Source organism: Amblyomma maculatum, chromosome 1, assembly GCF_055883805.1.
Source record: "Amblyomma maculatum isolate TAMU_Amacu chromosome 1, ASM5588380v1, whole genome shotgun sequence".
Classification (NCBI taxonomy): Eukaryota; Metazoa; Arthropoda; class Arachnida; order Ixodida; family Ixodidae; genus Amblyomma; species Amblyomma maculatum.
Window position 1 is genome coordinate 282304689 of NC_139344.1, and position 13816 is coordinate 282318504.

At 50.0% G+C, this 13816-nt stretch overlaps 1 protein-coding gene across 5 annotated transcripts in view; it reads right to left on the minus strand.

Moving 5' to 3' along the window:
* Window positions 1–13816, minus strand: part of LOC146206698 (uncharacterized) — a 102542-nt gene that overhangs the window by 15856 nt on the left and 72870 nt on the right. The window lies entirely within an intron of this gene.

Below are 13816 nucleotides of genomic sequence, written 5' to 3' on the forward strand. Positions count from 1 at the left end.
ATATTGTTTATGTTTGGAAGGGCATTGGAGTATTTTCTTACAAAAGAAGCCTGGCGTTCAATGTTGGCCTTTGGTCGTTTCGTGAGCACATCGTTGCGATTTAAATTGCTTGCTTTTTGAGGGCCATATTAAGGGAGTTACCGGGATAGTTCTACTGAAGTAGTGTTGCTTTCAATGAATGTAGTTCATTTAGGTAGTCATTATCATCGCTACATATTCTTCTAAGCCGTGTCGCCTGTCCTACAAATACTCCTTGCTTAAAATATCTCGGATGATGACTCGTAAATCTAGGTATTGTTGCTTATCCGCTGGTTTTCTGTACAAGAAAGTTTTAAGTTTTCCATTTTCCACTGACGCCATGGTGTCGAGAAAGTCGACTTTTAATTGTGACGACTGACAAGTGAATTTAATGCTACTGTGATGATTATTAAGATTCGAGACGAACGTCTGGAGTGAGTCTGATCCATGCTGCCATATCATGAAAATATCGTCAATATAGCGAAGGTATATAAGTGGCTTTTCCGGAAATGAACTTAGTATATTGGATTCTAGAACTCCCATGATATATTCATGGGAGTTCTAAAAACCTCATAAAAACTTTATAAGGAAAACAAAAACCTCCCGAAAACAGTTTCCCAGCATTTCAATCAGAAAGATCTTAAGTTCGAAGAAATTAAATTATATCATCTCCAGTCAGGCTTTAAATCTGTAAGGGACAGAAAATATAGAGAGGCATATCTAATCAATAAATTTAGAACATTGGAACCAGCAGGAATAAATATCTCTAAAGGAACCTTAGAATCCCTAAATATATTCCCTCTGCACCATAACTATTCAGGGAAACAATCCCACATAGCGTAAATTGTGCACTTTATTCACAGCCCATGTAGAATCTATCCCCCTCTACAATAGCATAAACTGCACCTGTTTATCCAAACATGTTTCCGCCTTATCACTTCCAACTTGAGTTGGCCCTCGGTTTTTCTTTTTTTTTTTGCGTGCCAGGTGTGGTTTTGTGTGGGATTATTATGTTTCTTTGTCCTTCTCGCTCCCCCCCCCCTCCTCCTTTGCAGAAAGTGTTTAAGAATTGTTCCCCTGCTAATATATTCCTTATCAGGGCCCTTTAAAAAGCTTGTCCCTTTTTAAGGAAGGTGTATCTGCTCTGAACCCGCTTTAGGTCGTGACTAATCATCCACCCCCTATTGTAGTGTTTACTGGTACTGTGGCTTTTATTTTTTTATTTTTTGCAGGCCAAGGGATCCCTGGTTCCAAGCTGAGAAATACATACCCAAGAAACTTTTTTTTTTATATTTTTCTCCTGCATGACATACTTCTCACCCATCCTCCCCCTCCAGAAGTGAATAAGACTGGGCGTGTTGGTTAGACATTGTAAATCAAAGAGCACAGCGCGGGAACAAAAACGACGACCCCGTTGTTCCCGTTTTTGTTCCCGTGCTATGCTCTTTACACTCTCCCTCCACACTCCTTGACCTACTTTCTTCTAACCCACATTCCCCCTACCCAGCTTTTCTTCTTGGGAAGCAAAAGCGTATTTAAACCCCTGCCAGTGAAGATCGTTCTGCCCAGACGAAGACAAGTCCGCTTGTCGAAACATTCGCTCGACCTGCGAACTGAGGCTCCCCGCCCTCTACCCTTGTTCAGTGTTCTTTCATAACAATTGTTTTGTCGCATATGTGCTTAAAAACTGGTTTCGTTTATGGTGTTAAAGCCCCAAATTGACTCAGGCTACCGGGAACACTAGGTGACGGAAAAGCGCAAGGGACGGGACCCAAAGAATGAAACAAAAAGACACACATGGGTGCTGACTGCTGGCTTTTCGGGTTGCTGTCTGCTGGTCTCGGACAGTGTCTTTCGGCCTTCGCCAACAGTTTGCACCCCCCGAAGTTTTGGCTATGCTTGACGGATTCACCTTGTCAGCCAGCCAGGGGAACCAAATCCTGGAGCTTCTGGTCCGAGTGGCAGCGGCAGACCCGCCTCTAAATAGAAGCCCTTTACCTTCAGTTGCACTCCAGCCAAGCATCCAACGTAACTTGGAAGGAATGTGCTCGAATGCTGGACAGCACGGTGGAACTCCTATGGCAACAACATATGCGCGAGCTACGCACCTGGATGCCAAAGAAGCCCTCTGAGGCCTGGAATCTCGAGAACACCATTGACAACGTTGTCTTACCGCACGATGTTCAAAATGTTCTCAGCCATGGACCGAAATGCGCCGTAGAACTCAAAAATTCAGCAGTCAGCGCCTGTGTGCGTCTCTTTGTTTCAGACATTGTGTCCCGTCCCTTGGGCTTTTCATCTCCATGCAGAACCGACTAGCCCACCAACTCGCTCTTCTATGAGGGGCGCTATGGTGGAGGGCTCCGGAAATTTAGACCACCTGGGGTTCTTTAGCGTGCACTGGCACCGCACTGCATACGGACGCCTAGCTTTTCGCCTCTCTTGAAAAGCCACCGCCGTGGCCGGGATTCGATCCCGCATCCTTCGGAAAAGCAGACGAGCGCCCTAGCCACGGCACCACCGCAACGGGGTTGTTTAAAATTTATGCTCGGATATGTATCCCTACACTGTTAAGGTATCATTTCACTGTTCTGTTAAACTGCATTCGGGCGCCGAGGCCTCGTCAGGTTTTTCAGCATTTTGCCTCAGCTGTGCGTTCCTACACATAGATAAGAAATAAAGAAAAAAAAATAAAGACAACTGAGCTGGTTCACCAAGGTGACGGATTGGTGAGCAGTGGACAACCTCGGTTCGTTCTCTGAATTTTTTTAGCGCGCCGGCACTATGCATGCTTCTGTGGCGTAGAAAAAGTCGTTGCCTGTCTGTGCACTTGTCCTCACGAGCAGGTGGAATGTGACATGGCCACAAAATAAGAGATCATTGGCTTCAGCGACATCACGTGACCACAGATCATAGCTGAAATAGCACGTCTTTTGAGACGGGAATTCGAGTCTCCGGGACACTTGAACCCCGAGTCAGACACGCTACTCCTAGGCTGGGTAATCTGTGTTGCCATCTTAGGCAGCATACATCCTGTCATGCCAATTGAGGCAAACCAGTTGAAATAGAGCAAAAAATTGGAGGGACCCATCAGCTCCGCCTTAAAGAGTACGATGTTACAGCGTTAATGGCTCCCACCTGCCGGCTTCTCTTGATGATCCTCGTTCGCGTACATGCACTCCGCTATTCACTTATTTACATATACTTTCATGCATGCCCATTATATCATACATTCCCACTAGCAAAAAGTCTATAGGCTACCCCATTATGTGAATGACCACCCAAAATAGATATATACCAACATCAGGTCTACAAACAAAGGGGGTGCTCTCGACGACGACGCTTCCCGGGGGTGCAAAGTAGGGTCATAAGAATACGTGCAATGCTAAGTCCGCAGAAATACATGGAAGAGAAAGTTTTCAAAGCAGTTTTCTGCTCTCAAGGGGCACCTCTGATGTTTTTATTTTTGTTTGTTTGTTTTTTTTTTTTGGTACAGAGCAACCATGAACCTCTTAGAACAGACTTCGAAAGCATGAAATGCCATTACAAAGGCGCAGTCTTTTTAAACATCCCGAAATGTATAGTGGTGCGAGTGGTTTATAGAGGGCGGCCCATAGAAACAAATGTAAACACAACTTACCCGCAGCATTTTTCTCGTTTCGCAGAGCACCAGACAAGATGACAATCATTGATCTGGCGAGATTTTTGAAGAAATATGTGAGAAAGTATGCCACATCATTTCGGAGGCAATCTTTTTAAAATGCCGTTAAAAATATGGTTTCTGAAGCCGTACATACTGCCGACAGGCTCGTTATCCGCTGGGTATTTCTCCGAATTCCGCAAGCTTCTCTTGTAGCCTGATATACTGCCATACCGACTAAATTTGCTTACCAATAACGGTCGTTCAAGGTGTGCAGCCTAGGGAAAGCTACATTCAAAAAGTACTGCTCGATCGTCATGACAAGGGAACGAGATAGAATGGCCCACTAACAGACGGCGCCGCAGACGACGCTCAATTCGAGCGCGGACGACGCCGGCGTCCGCGAACGTGACTTGTGTGAGCAGACGGGCATTTTGGTCGTCTGCTTTTGCGCGCGGTTCGTTTATCGTGCTATAAGAGGACTACCTCCAGATTGAAATTTTGTATCATTTGAGCGGCAATATTGTGACATATATGCCCTGCATCGCTGGACGCTAAAGAAGACAACGATCAGAAACAGTGACACAGAAGACGACAAAGTGGTAGCAACGTTCAGTGCTAGAAGAAGGTTAACGCTGTTGTGATTCTGTGCTTTGTGTGCTGCGTCAACCTGGACTAACCTTCGTGCACTAACTTTGCCACGTATCATCTTGGTGGAGGTGACCAAAGATCCCCGTGTGCACACATAAATCCATTTAAGCAGCCGAAAGCTGGATTTGCGCAGTGGCCGCCACCTACCTGGGATCACAACGTCAACAACGGCCACTATGACCTCTGAGGCAGCTCCTACCACCGCAACAACATCGGCGCAACCACTCGTCCTCGCAAAAATCCGCCACCCTCCCATCTTCAATGGCGAAGACAAGACAGATGTGGACGACTGGCTGGATGAATACGAGCGATGTAGCCGGAACAATCATTGGGACGCGACCATCATGCTGGCCAATCTGATATTCTATTTGGCGGGAACCGCTCGCACATGGTTTCAAAATCACGAGCATGAGCTGGTGACCTGGGAAATTTGCAAGCAAAAGCTTCACGACTTGTTCGGAAAGCCCATTGGACGGGCTCTCGCAGCCAAAACCGAACTTTCGTCTCGCGCCCAATCCACCACGGAGTCCTACCTGGCCTACATCCAAGACGTGCTCGCGTTGTGTCGAAAGGCGAACAGCTCCATGCTGCAAAGTGAAAAGGTAGGGCACATCCTCAAGGGCATCGCAGATGACGCGTTCAACATCCTCTTCTGCATGGATTGCGCTACCGTCGAGTCGGTGCTTCAAGTTTGCCGAAGATTCGAGCAGGCTAAACAACGACGCCTGGCACATCGCTTTGAGCGCCTTCCGAACACGGCAGCCACATCATCCTGTGATGATCTGGCTCCTCTGCAACAGCCTTCTCAGTCCGCAACAATGACTCGGATCGTCAGGCGAGAACTCGAGGCATTAACTCCTGCACCATTCCCATCTCCAGTGCCTGACACCGTGGCCATGATACAGGCTGTTGTCCGACAGGAACTTGCCAACGTCGGTCTTTCCTCCAACGCCGTACCGCCCTCGTCACCATCGCATCCTGTTCCTGTAGTGGCTGCTGCAACCACTAGCCAAGCACCCCACGTCGCTACGTTAATCGCAATCCTGCAGAGTGGCGCACTACAGATGACAGGCCAATTTGTTTTATTTGCTGTCGAGCCGGCCACACTTCCCGTTATTGCCGCAGTCGCACCTTCCCCACACCTCGTTCCTATTACAACGCTGAACATCGGTACTGCTACGGACCTCGACGCTTCCCTGCCCAACCTTAGCAGCTCCGCCCCGCATATGATGGACCTGGACACTTCCCTGCTCACCCAGATGAACCTCACACCGAAGCCGTATCAAGTGTCCGTCACTCCAGCCGATCTCCATCTCCACGGTCTCGTCGATCTCGTTCACCGCTGCCTCGTCGCAACTCCTTCCCATCATACGCCGGCGCCCACTCGGGAAACTAGCGAGTGCAGCGCCCGGGAGTGACGCTGCATTACCGATCCGCACTGTCAACTCGGAACTGACCCTCGCACCCAGACGTAACCTCATTGACATTTTTGTTTACGGAGTCTCAGTTTCTGCCCTTATTGACACTGGCGCCCACATTTCCGTCCTCAGTTCCTCGCTCCGTCAACGCCTCAACAAAGTCCTCACACCCGCTTCCTCATCTACCGTTCGTGTTGCTGATGGCAATACAGCTACTGTGATTGGTATGTGTACTGCAAGAATTACCTTTGCCGACCGCCATATCCCTGTCCTATTTACAGTCCTCACCAGTTGCCCTCACGACGTTATATTATGACTCGACTTTTTAACCGCACATTCCGCGCTCATTGACTGTTCTGGACTGCTTCATCTGGACCTGCCACTCTGTCCTGACAAACAGGCCTCTGATACTTCAACGCTCCGTCTCCGCTCCTCTACATTTACTCGTCTGCCACCAGAAGCTGCAGTGTATGTGCTCATGTCGCCTTTCCCCTCCGTTCCTGATGGCGACTACGTTGTTTGCCCCATAACCAACGTGACACTGCAGCGTAGAACCGCTCTCCCTCATAACATCGTGCACGTAGAAAATAACAACGCTTATATCCCAGTCTTGAACTTCAGCCTTTTTGTGCACGTTCTTCCTGAGGGCATTACTCTCGCCTAACTGACCCCACTGCCTGACGTCACAGTTGCCGCTCTTTTGCTTGACCCTACTGCTAAAGTGTCGACACGGCCTGCACCGTCCCCTTCTCCGGAGGCTCGCATATCAGGAATGGTTGCACCTAATTTGCGCCCTGACCGTGCTACAGCACTTACGAGTCTTCTGAATTCGTACAGCGATATTTTCGAGACGCCCGCCCAATTCACAGAAGACCTTATCGAGTCGCCATTTCAGAACGACGCGTCATAAAAGATGAAGTGGACAAGATGTTAGCAAAAAACATTATAGAGCCTTCGAGCAGTCCCTGGGCATCGCCTGTCGTGCTTTTTAAAAAGAAGGGCAATACCTGGAGATTCTGCGTTGATTACCGACACCTTAACAAAGTTACAAAGAAAGACGTTTACCCGCTCCCCAGGATAGATGATGCCCTCGACTGCTTGCACGGTGCCAGCTATTTCTCTTCCATTGATCTTCGTTCCGGTTATTGGCAGATCGCAGTCGACGAACGGGACCGGGAGAAGACCGCTTTCGTCACTCCCGATGGCCTGTATCAATTCAAGGTGATGACTTTCGGCTTGTGTAATGCGCCCGCAACATTCCAGCGCATGATGGACTCTCTCCTGTGCGGCTTGAAATGGACGACGCGCTTGTGCTATCTCGATGACGTCATTGTATTTTCTTCTACATTCGAGAGCCATCTCCATCGCCTTGATGCCATTCCTGGCGTCTTCCGAAGAGCTGGCCTTCAGCTGAACTCGAAGAAATGTAGCTTCGGCCGACGTGAACTCAAGGTGCTCGGTCACGTGGTCGACGCCCGTGGCGTTCAACCCGATCCAGACAAAATACGTGCTGCAAATGCATTTCCTACACCCCCTTGTACCAGTGACGTGCGCATCTTTCTTGGGCTTTGCTCCTATATTCGGCGGTTTGTACCTAACTTTGCGGAGACGGCTCGTCCACTCACCAATCTTTTGAAGAACGACGCTCCATTTTGCTGGGACCAAGAACAATCCCAAGCCTTTTCTGCGCTCATTGCAGCCCTCACCAACCCGCCCGTCCTGGCACACTTCAATCCTTCGGCCCCAACGGAGGTACGCACTGACGCCAGTGGTCACGGTATTGGTGCCATACTCGCCCAGCAGCAGATGGGTCGCACTCGCGTCATTGCTTATACCAGTCGCCTCCTTTCTGCGGCTGAACGGAATTACTCGATCACAGAACGTGAGTGCTTAGCCCTCGTGTGGGCCATTACAAAGTTTCGCCCTTACTTGTTTGGCCGCCCGTTCTCCGTCATCACCGACCACCATGCCTTATGCTGGCTTTCTACGCTGAAGGACCCTACTGGTCGCCTGGGTCGTTGGGCCCTCCGCCTTCAGGAATACACTATTTCTGTCGTCCACAAGTCTGGCCGGCTGCACGCTGACGCCGATTGCCTGTCCCGCAACCCGGTAGATCCCCCACCTGCGAGCGAGTGCGACGATGACACATATGTGTTGGCCATCTCTGACCTTTCAAACATTCGCCATGAACAGCGCTTAGATCCCGAGCTTTGCAGCATAATCAATCGCCTCAACACCGATCACCTTGATGCTAACCTTGCTCTGTTTGTGCTCAACAACGGCACCTTATACCGATGGAATATGCGACCAGATGGCGCCGAGCTTCGTCTCGTAGTCCCCGAACACCTGCGTACCACCGTTCTTCAACAGCTGCACGACGCACCCACAGCGGGTCATCTTGGCGTATCTCGTACATACGATAGCGTCCGCCGCCGCTTCTTTTGGCCAGGCCTCTATCGCTCTGTTCGTCGTTACGTTGCTTCTTGTGACCGGTGTCAGCGACGGAAGAAGCCCTCGGCTATGCCTGCTGGATCCCTGCAGCCGATCGACATCCCAGTAGACCCGTTTTCCCGAGTTGGCCTTGACCTCCTCGGGCCTTTCCCACTTTCTGCGTCGAGGAATAAATGGATTGCAGTGGCCACGGATAATACTACGCGCTACGCTGTCACCCGAGCGATACCCACCAGCTGTGCAACTGATGCGGCTGCGTTTCTTCTCCATGTTGCTCCACGCCAGCTGCTCACTGACTGTGGCCGTTGCTTTCTTGCTCGAGTAGTCGACGAAATTCTTCGGTACTGCTCCATTAAGCACTATTTTACCACCGCTTGCCATCCACAAACGAACGGCCTCACCGAACGCCTCAACCGCACGCTCACGCACATGCTGTCAATGTATGTCTCCGATGATCACCGTGACTGGGATATCACATTGCCGTTTGTAACATTCGCGTACAATTCTTCTCGTCATGACACAATGGGCTACTCACCGTTTTATCTTCTATACGGCCGCGACCCTCCCCTTCCATTTGACAGCGTATTGCCTCCCACCACTAACGCCAGTTGCTACGTTCGTGACGCTATCTCCCGAGCTGACGCAGCCCGTGTTATTGCTCGCCGACGACTGGCCTCCTCCCAAAATTCTCAAAAACGGCGCCATGATTCTCGCCACTGGGATGTCCACTACTCTCCGGGCTCTCTCGTCTTGCTCTGGACTCCCGCTCGTAGAGTTGGGCTGTGTGAGAAGCTCTTGCCACGCTACGCAGGACCCTGCCCTGTCTTACGGCCAGTCACTCCTGTGACATACGAGATCACCCCTGTGCATCCGCCGCAACAGTCCGCTATGCCACGCACCGAGATTGTTCATGTCGCCAGAATGAAGCCGTACTACCCCTGCAGTAGTTGGTCCTAGTGCGCACCGGGACTGTGCTTTTCGTGGGGGGGGGGGGGGGGGGGGGGTAATTTGACATATGCCCTGCATCGCTGGACGCTAAAGAAGACAACGATCAGAAACAGTGACACAGAAGACGACGAAGTAGTAGCAACGTTTAGTGCTAGAAGAAGGTTAACGCTGTTGTGATTCTGTGCTTTGTGTGCTGCGTCAACCTGGACTAACCTTCGTGCACTAACCTTGCCACGTATCAATATTTAACAGGAAATGTAGCCTGGGCCACGGCAGCACGTCGCACTACACGAAAAGTTGGCGCGATCACGAGAAGCACGAGAATAACCCAGCGGATAGCTGCTTGTTCAGGAGTATGTCGGTCTTTACCATGCCCATTTATCGAGGCATTTCAAAAATTTATTGGTTTCAAAATGACGTAGCATACTTTGTCGCACTTTTTCTTTAAAACAGCCTCTAACCATGAACCACCTGCCGTGTGCATTGGTGCTCTCCGAAACCGGCAAATTATTTTAGCAAGTTTTCTTTGTATACATGCTGTAGACTTGTATCCTCATACGTTTCGCGATGTTTTAAATATACTCTGCCTCTGTTATGAGATTCCGTAGCTTCACAATGTGTTCTACGATGCTTATAGTTAGTCTGCACCGAATGACGACATTACAGGTGCACTGTGGGGTAAAAAAAATGATTTGAAATTTTTTGGATCCATGTATTCCTACGGGCGCCAAACCTTCTTTTCACACCCCTCTCGGCCCAGCCTGGCGACAGCAGTGCCACCGCATCTTGCTTACGTCTCAGATCAATTTTGGTCTATGGGGAGTATTCACGCGACGTCAAAGCTAACGTCAGTGCGCCGCCGGCGCCAACTTTGCGTCCTGTTCTGACTGGTGCGGTCGGCGGCTCAGCTGCTCTTGTGCGTCCGTTTGCTCTGTCACTTAACTTTATGCTAGCACTAATGTAATGAAAACTAAGTCGCAACCATGAGTGAGAGTTTGAACTATCTGCAAAATCTGCGCTATGCAGAGGGACCGGTGCATAAAAAAAAATGCCTGTGGTTTAGTACTGGTTAAACCTGAATGGAAGCGGAAGCTTCTTTTGTCTACTACATTATTCCCCTATCCAGTGGCGTCGCGAGGGGAGTGCGGTCCGCACCGTGTGCAGCGCTCCGAAGGATGCAGCTGGACGGTGAGAGGGAGGGAGGGGCGGAGAAAAAATGAATTATTGCGTGAAGACGCGAAAATGCTCGCATTGGTGCCGCTGAGACGGTTGGCCCTAGTTTATGACAGACTCCACGCCATTTCAATGTTGGACCGGGCCTGTGTACGTGCGTGTGCCCTGGAAATGCCAGCATTAACTCAATACCCATCGGAAACCCCATGCGCGGGAGCGTGAGACGACACCCGTCGGCGGCCGCGCCGCCGCATCACCTCTTTTTGTGTGCAGTCCACTCCTGTGCGGCGCCTCCGCACAGGGTGCGGGTGACCCTAGCAACGCCACTGCCCCTATCACGCCCTATCAGTGTAGGGCGCTACATTATTAGAGACACTTAAGCTCAGCCATTAAGGGTATGACGCGAGAGCGTAAGCTACCAGCCCACATATAAAGTCATGCTTCAACCATGCCTGCGTGTCGTCGGGGTAACGAGAATGCAAATGGTTCTGGCAGGCTGATTCTGATATCACCCTCCCGTATGAAAGGAGCCACCAGAGTCATGGTCATGATGTCATGGTATACTGATTCTAATGTCACCCTTCCACATGAAAGGATAGTCCCGAGTTGGAGCTCTTTCAGGCACCACCGACACTGACGCTGAAGGCTCGAGTTGGCAGCCGTAGTGAATTTTGCGCTTCAAAAAATGAAACTGTGTAGCACCGACCCGCGTTAGCAGTCGCTGCACGCGACTGCACGGTAGGCGTCGACTTATGGCCGCCCACGTATAAATATGCACGGCATTCATGCCTTCCTTGTGTTCCGGGTTGGTTTCGTCACGAAAACCCAACTGAAAGCAAAGAATCCCTCGAAGGCATGGAGGAAACTACACTGCTCATTACAAGCGGCTGCTTTAAAAATCCCTGGCATGAAGCAGACCAACCCGCGCGTTGCACAATTACATGCGTGGCGTGAAATGCCTCTCGCAGTGATACTGCTGAATTCTTGCAGCTCAAATTTCGCGCAGAAAACACATTTTGATTTTGTATACAAAACTTGTTTGTGGTGCTTGCCTGATTCGATCAGAAGAAGTCTGATATTAGCACCGTCTGTGGTGGCAACAAAGCAAAGAAGCTGCTGTTACAGCAACGACACCGGTTTCGCCACCTTGCATTGCGGGCTCGATATTATTTTTTGCGATGCACAAACCAAACTGTTCAAATTTAATAGTTCTGACGAAACAAAGTTTCGCTTGTTATAAATTATAAAGACGTTTATAGCTCTTCAAACCTTCCAAAACAACTCTGCTCGTCTACGTTTCTCCACCGAATCTGTATGTGTTGTTTCTGTACAGCATGAGATGACGCCTCAGGTGTCATCACTGACACAGCGGCTTGCTTTACTTCGCAGCCGACGCAGACGATGCGAACATCAGACATCTTATGATCGAATGAGGCAAGTAATCCGAACCAATTTGGTATGAAAACGTTTTGACCAACAGATGCCATTTCTGCGCGAAATTTGAGTTACAAGGATGCAGCGGTTCAGGCAAGAAAAGCGCAATACGCGTTATTTATGCATCAGTTAAAGTACTGGCTAATTAACTTTATTGCACACGCAAGTCAGTCACCCTCAGTCTTTGTTGAGCCCTCCATTCAAAACTACGATTGCCGCAAAACACGATGGGAAGGTGTTGGCGGCGCACTGCATGTGCATGGCTAGAAACGGTGAAGCATATTGTCACGTACGTTGCCGCGCTTCTCTTGCCGGGAATACGGCGTGCAAATGCGTGAAGAGCAGTCGTCCACGGATCGTAGTAACAGCTGGCTGCCAGGACACATCCGGAAGATTTCAACCCAGCCCATTGTTAACACAGACTTCCCATCTTCCGTGATACTTGCGCGGTTGAGCCGTGCCACCCATACGTGACGTCGCATCTCGGAGAGTTGTTTCGTTCGGACGGAGTCGTTCGTGTGTACTTCCGGAACTGTAAAAAGGCCGAGGTCCTTCACGCAGCTCTTCCGTTGCTTGCACTGGGCATGGTTATTATATTCTACGACAGCGCAATACCCTATAGCTACGGATGCCACTACTTGTGGAACCGAACGACAGCATTTAATACGTACCGGTGCGGACAGAAGTAAACGGAGCACGCTATTTCTTTCTAAACTTTTTCACGTGTTGCATAATTGAAACTGGGAGTCGTGGTATGTGCAGAGTGTCACTAGAGGGCCAGTACGCATTTATTTGAACAAATAATGCTTTCTTCTCTCCAGTACAGAACGCGTGATTGTAATTTGAACGACAAATCGTGCTTCATTTTCTTATGTCCGCACCGGTACGTTCGCCCTGTTCGTTCGGTGGATACGAAAATCACCTAATGCGCCACAATTATCCACAATGCACAGCGCGCGGCGCGTCAGTGAATACTTCCTATACAGCACCGCTAAACCAAGCTGTACGAACACGCCCGCGCGAGCTAAGAGTCGTGTGTCTGCAAGAATGCAGGGTACTGGAATGCTGCCACTGATCTCATCCTCCCATCACAAAGTTAGCATTTCCAGACAAATCGACTATGCCATATATTGGCGTATTCTCAGCCAACACTACAACCAATCAGTACACGGCTATGCCGGCCATTCACCCGCCTGCCAGAGCCATGCCACTGATTTTACCGTGAGAGCGTTAGACGTCCGTCCCGTTCACAGAAAATCTGGAATCGGCGTTGAGAGAAAAATCACGGCGCTGCCAGGCGGCAGCTGGCAGATGACGTGCCACTCATGCACTGACTGGACGTACGGTTGCCTGACGGTACGTTTGGCAGGAGCTGCCAAATCGGGCCTCTCCTTTCACATGGGAGGAAGGTGATACCGAGAACTAGCCTTCCAGGATACACTTTACTCTAGGCCATTCAGGCACATCTATAGAGCTTATTCACGTGACGTCATTGCAGCTTTACTGGCAACCATGGCACGCACAACGCAACATCGGAGAGGAGGAAAGAAAGAGAGAGAGAGGGCTTACGGCGAATCACGACCCGGCGTCGGTGAAATCCGAGCTCTGATTGTACGGCGTTGCAAACGGGGTCTCAAGTGTGCGACAAATGAACGGCGCGCCGCAGGGAGGAGGCCGGTCACCCGGCGCCGATGGGTAGGAAACATTTTTTATGGGCTTTTAGTTTCGAACCGCCCAACGTTATGGCGTCTCCACAATACAAGGTTGCCACAACTGCCGCCTGCTAAACCTGATAGTGAATAGGGTCTATACGGCTCGGTTAAAGTGGGGCTTTATACGTCGGGTGGTAGCCTACACTTTCGCGTCATGCCATTAAACGCGGAGCTTACGTGTCCCCCCTAATTTTTCGTTCAGAACACCGACGCCACCGAATCTGGATAATCTGGGCAAAGCGGGGCATTTCACGCTATCGCGTTATTAGAGGCACGAATTAAAGAATTCTTGGTAAAGCGTAGTGCATGTAAGCGAACGCGAATCCGCAAAGGGGGCAGCAGATAAGAGCCTATCACGTCCAGCCTTTAAA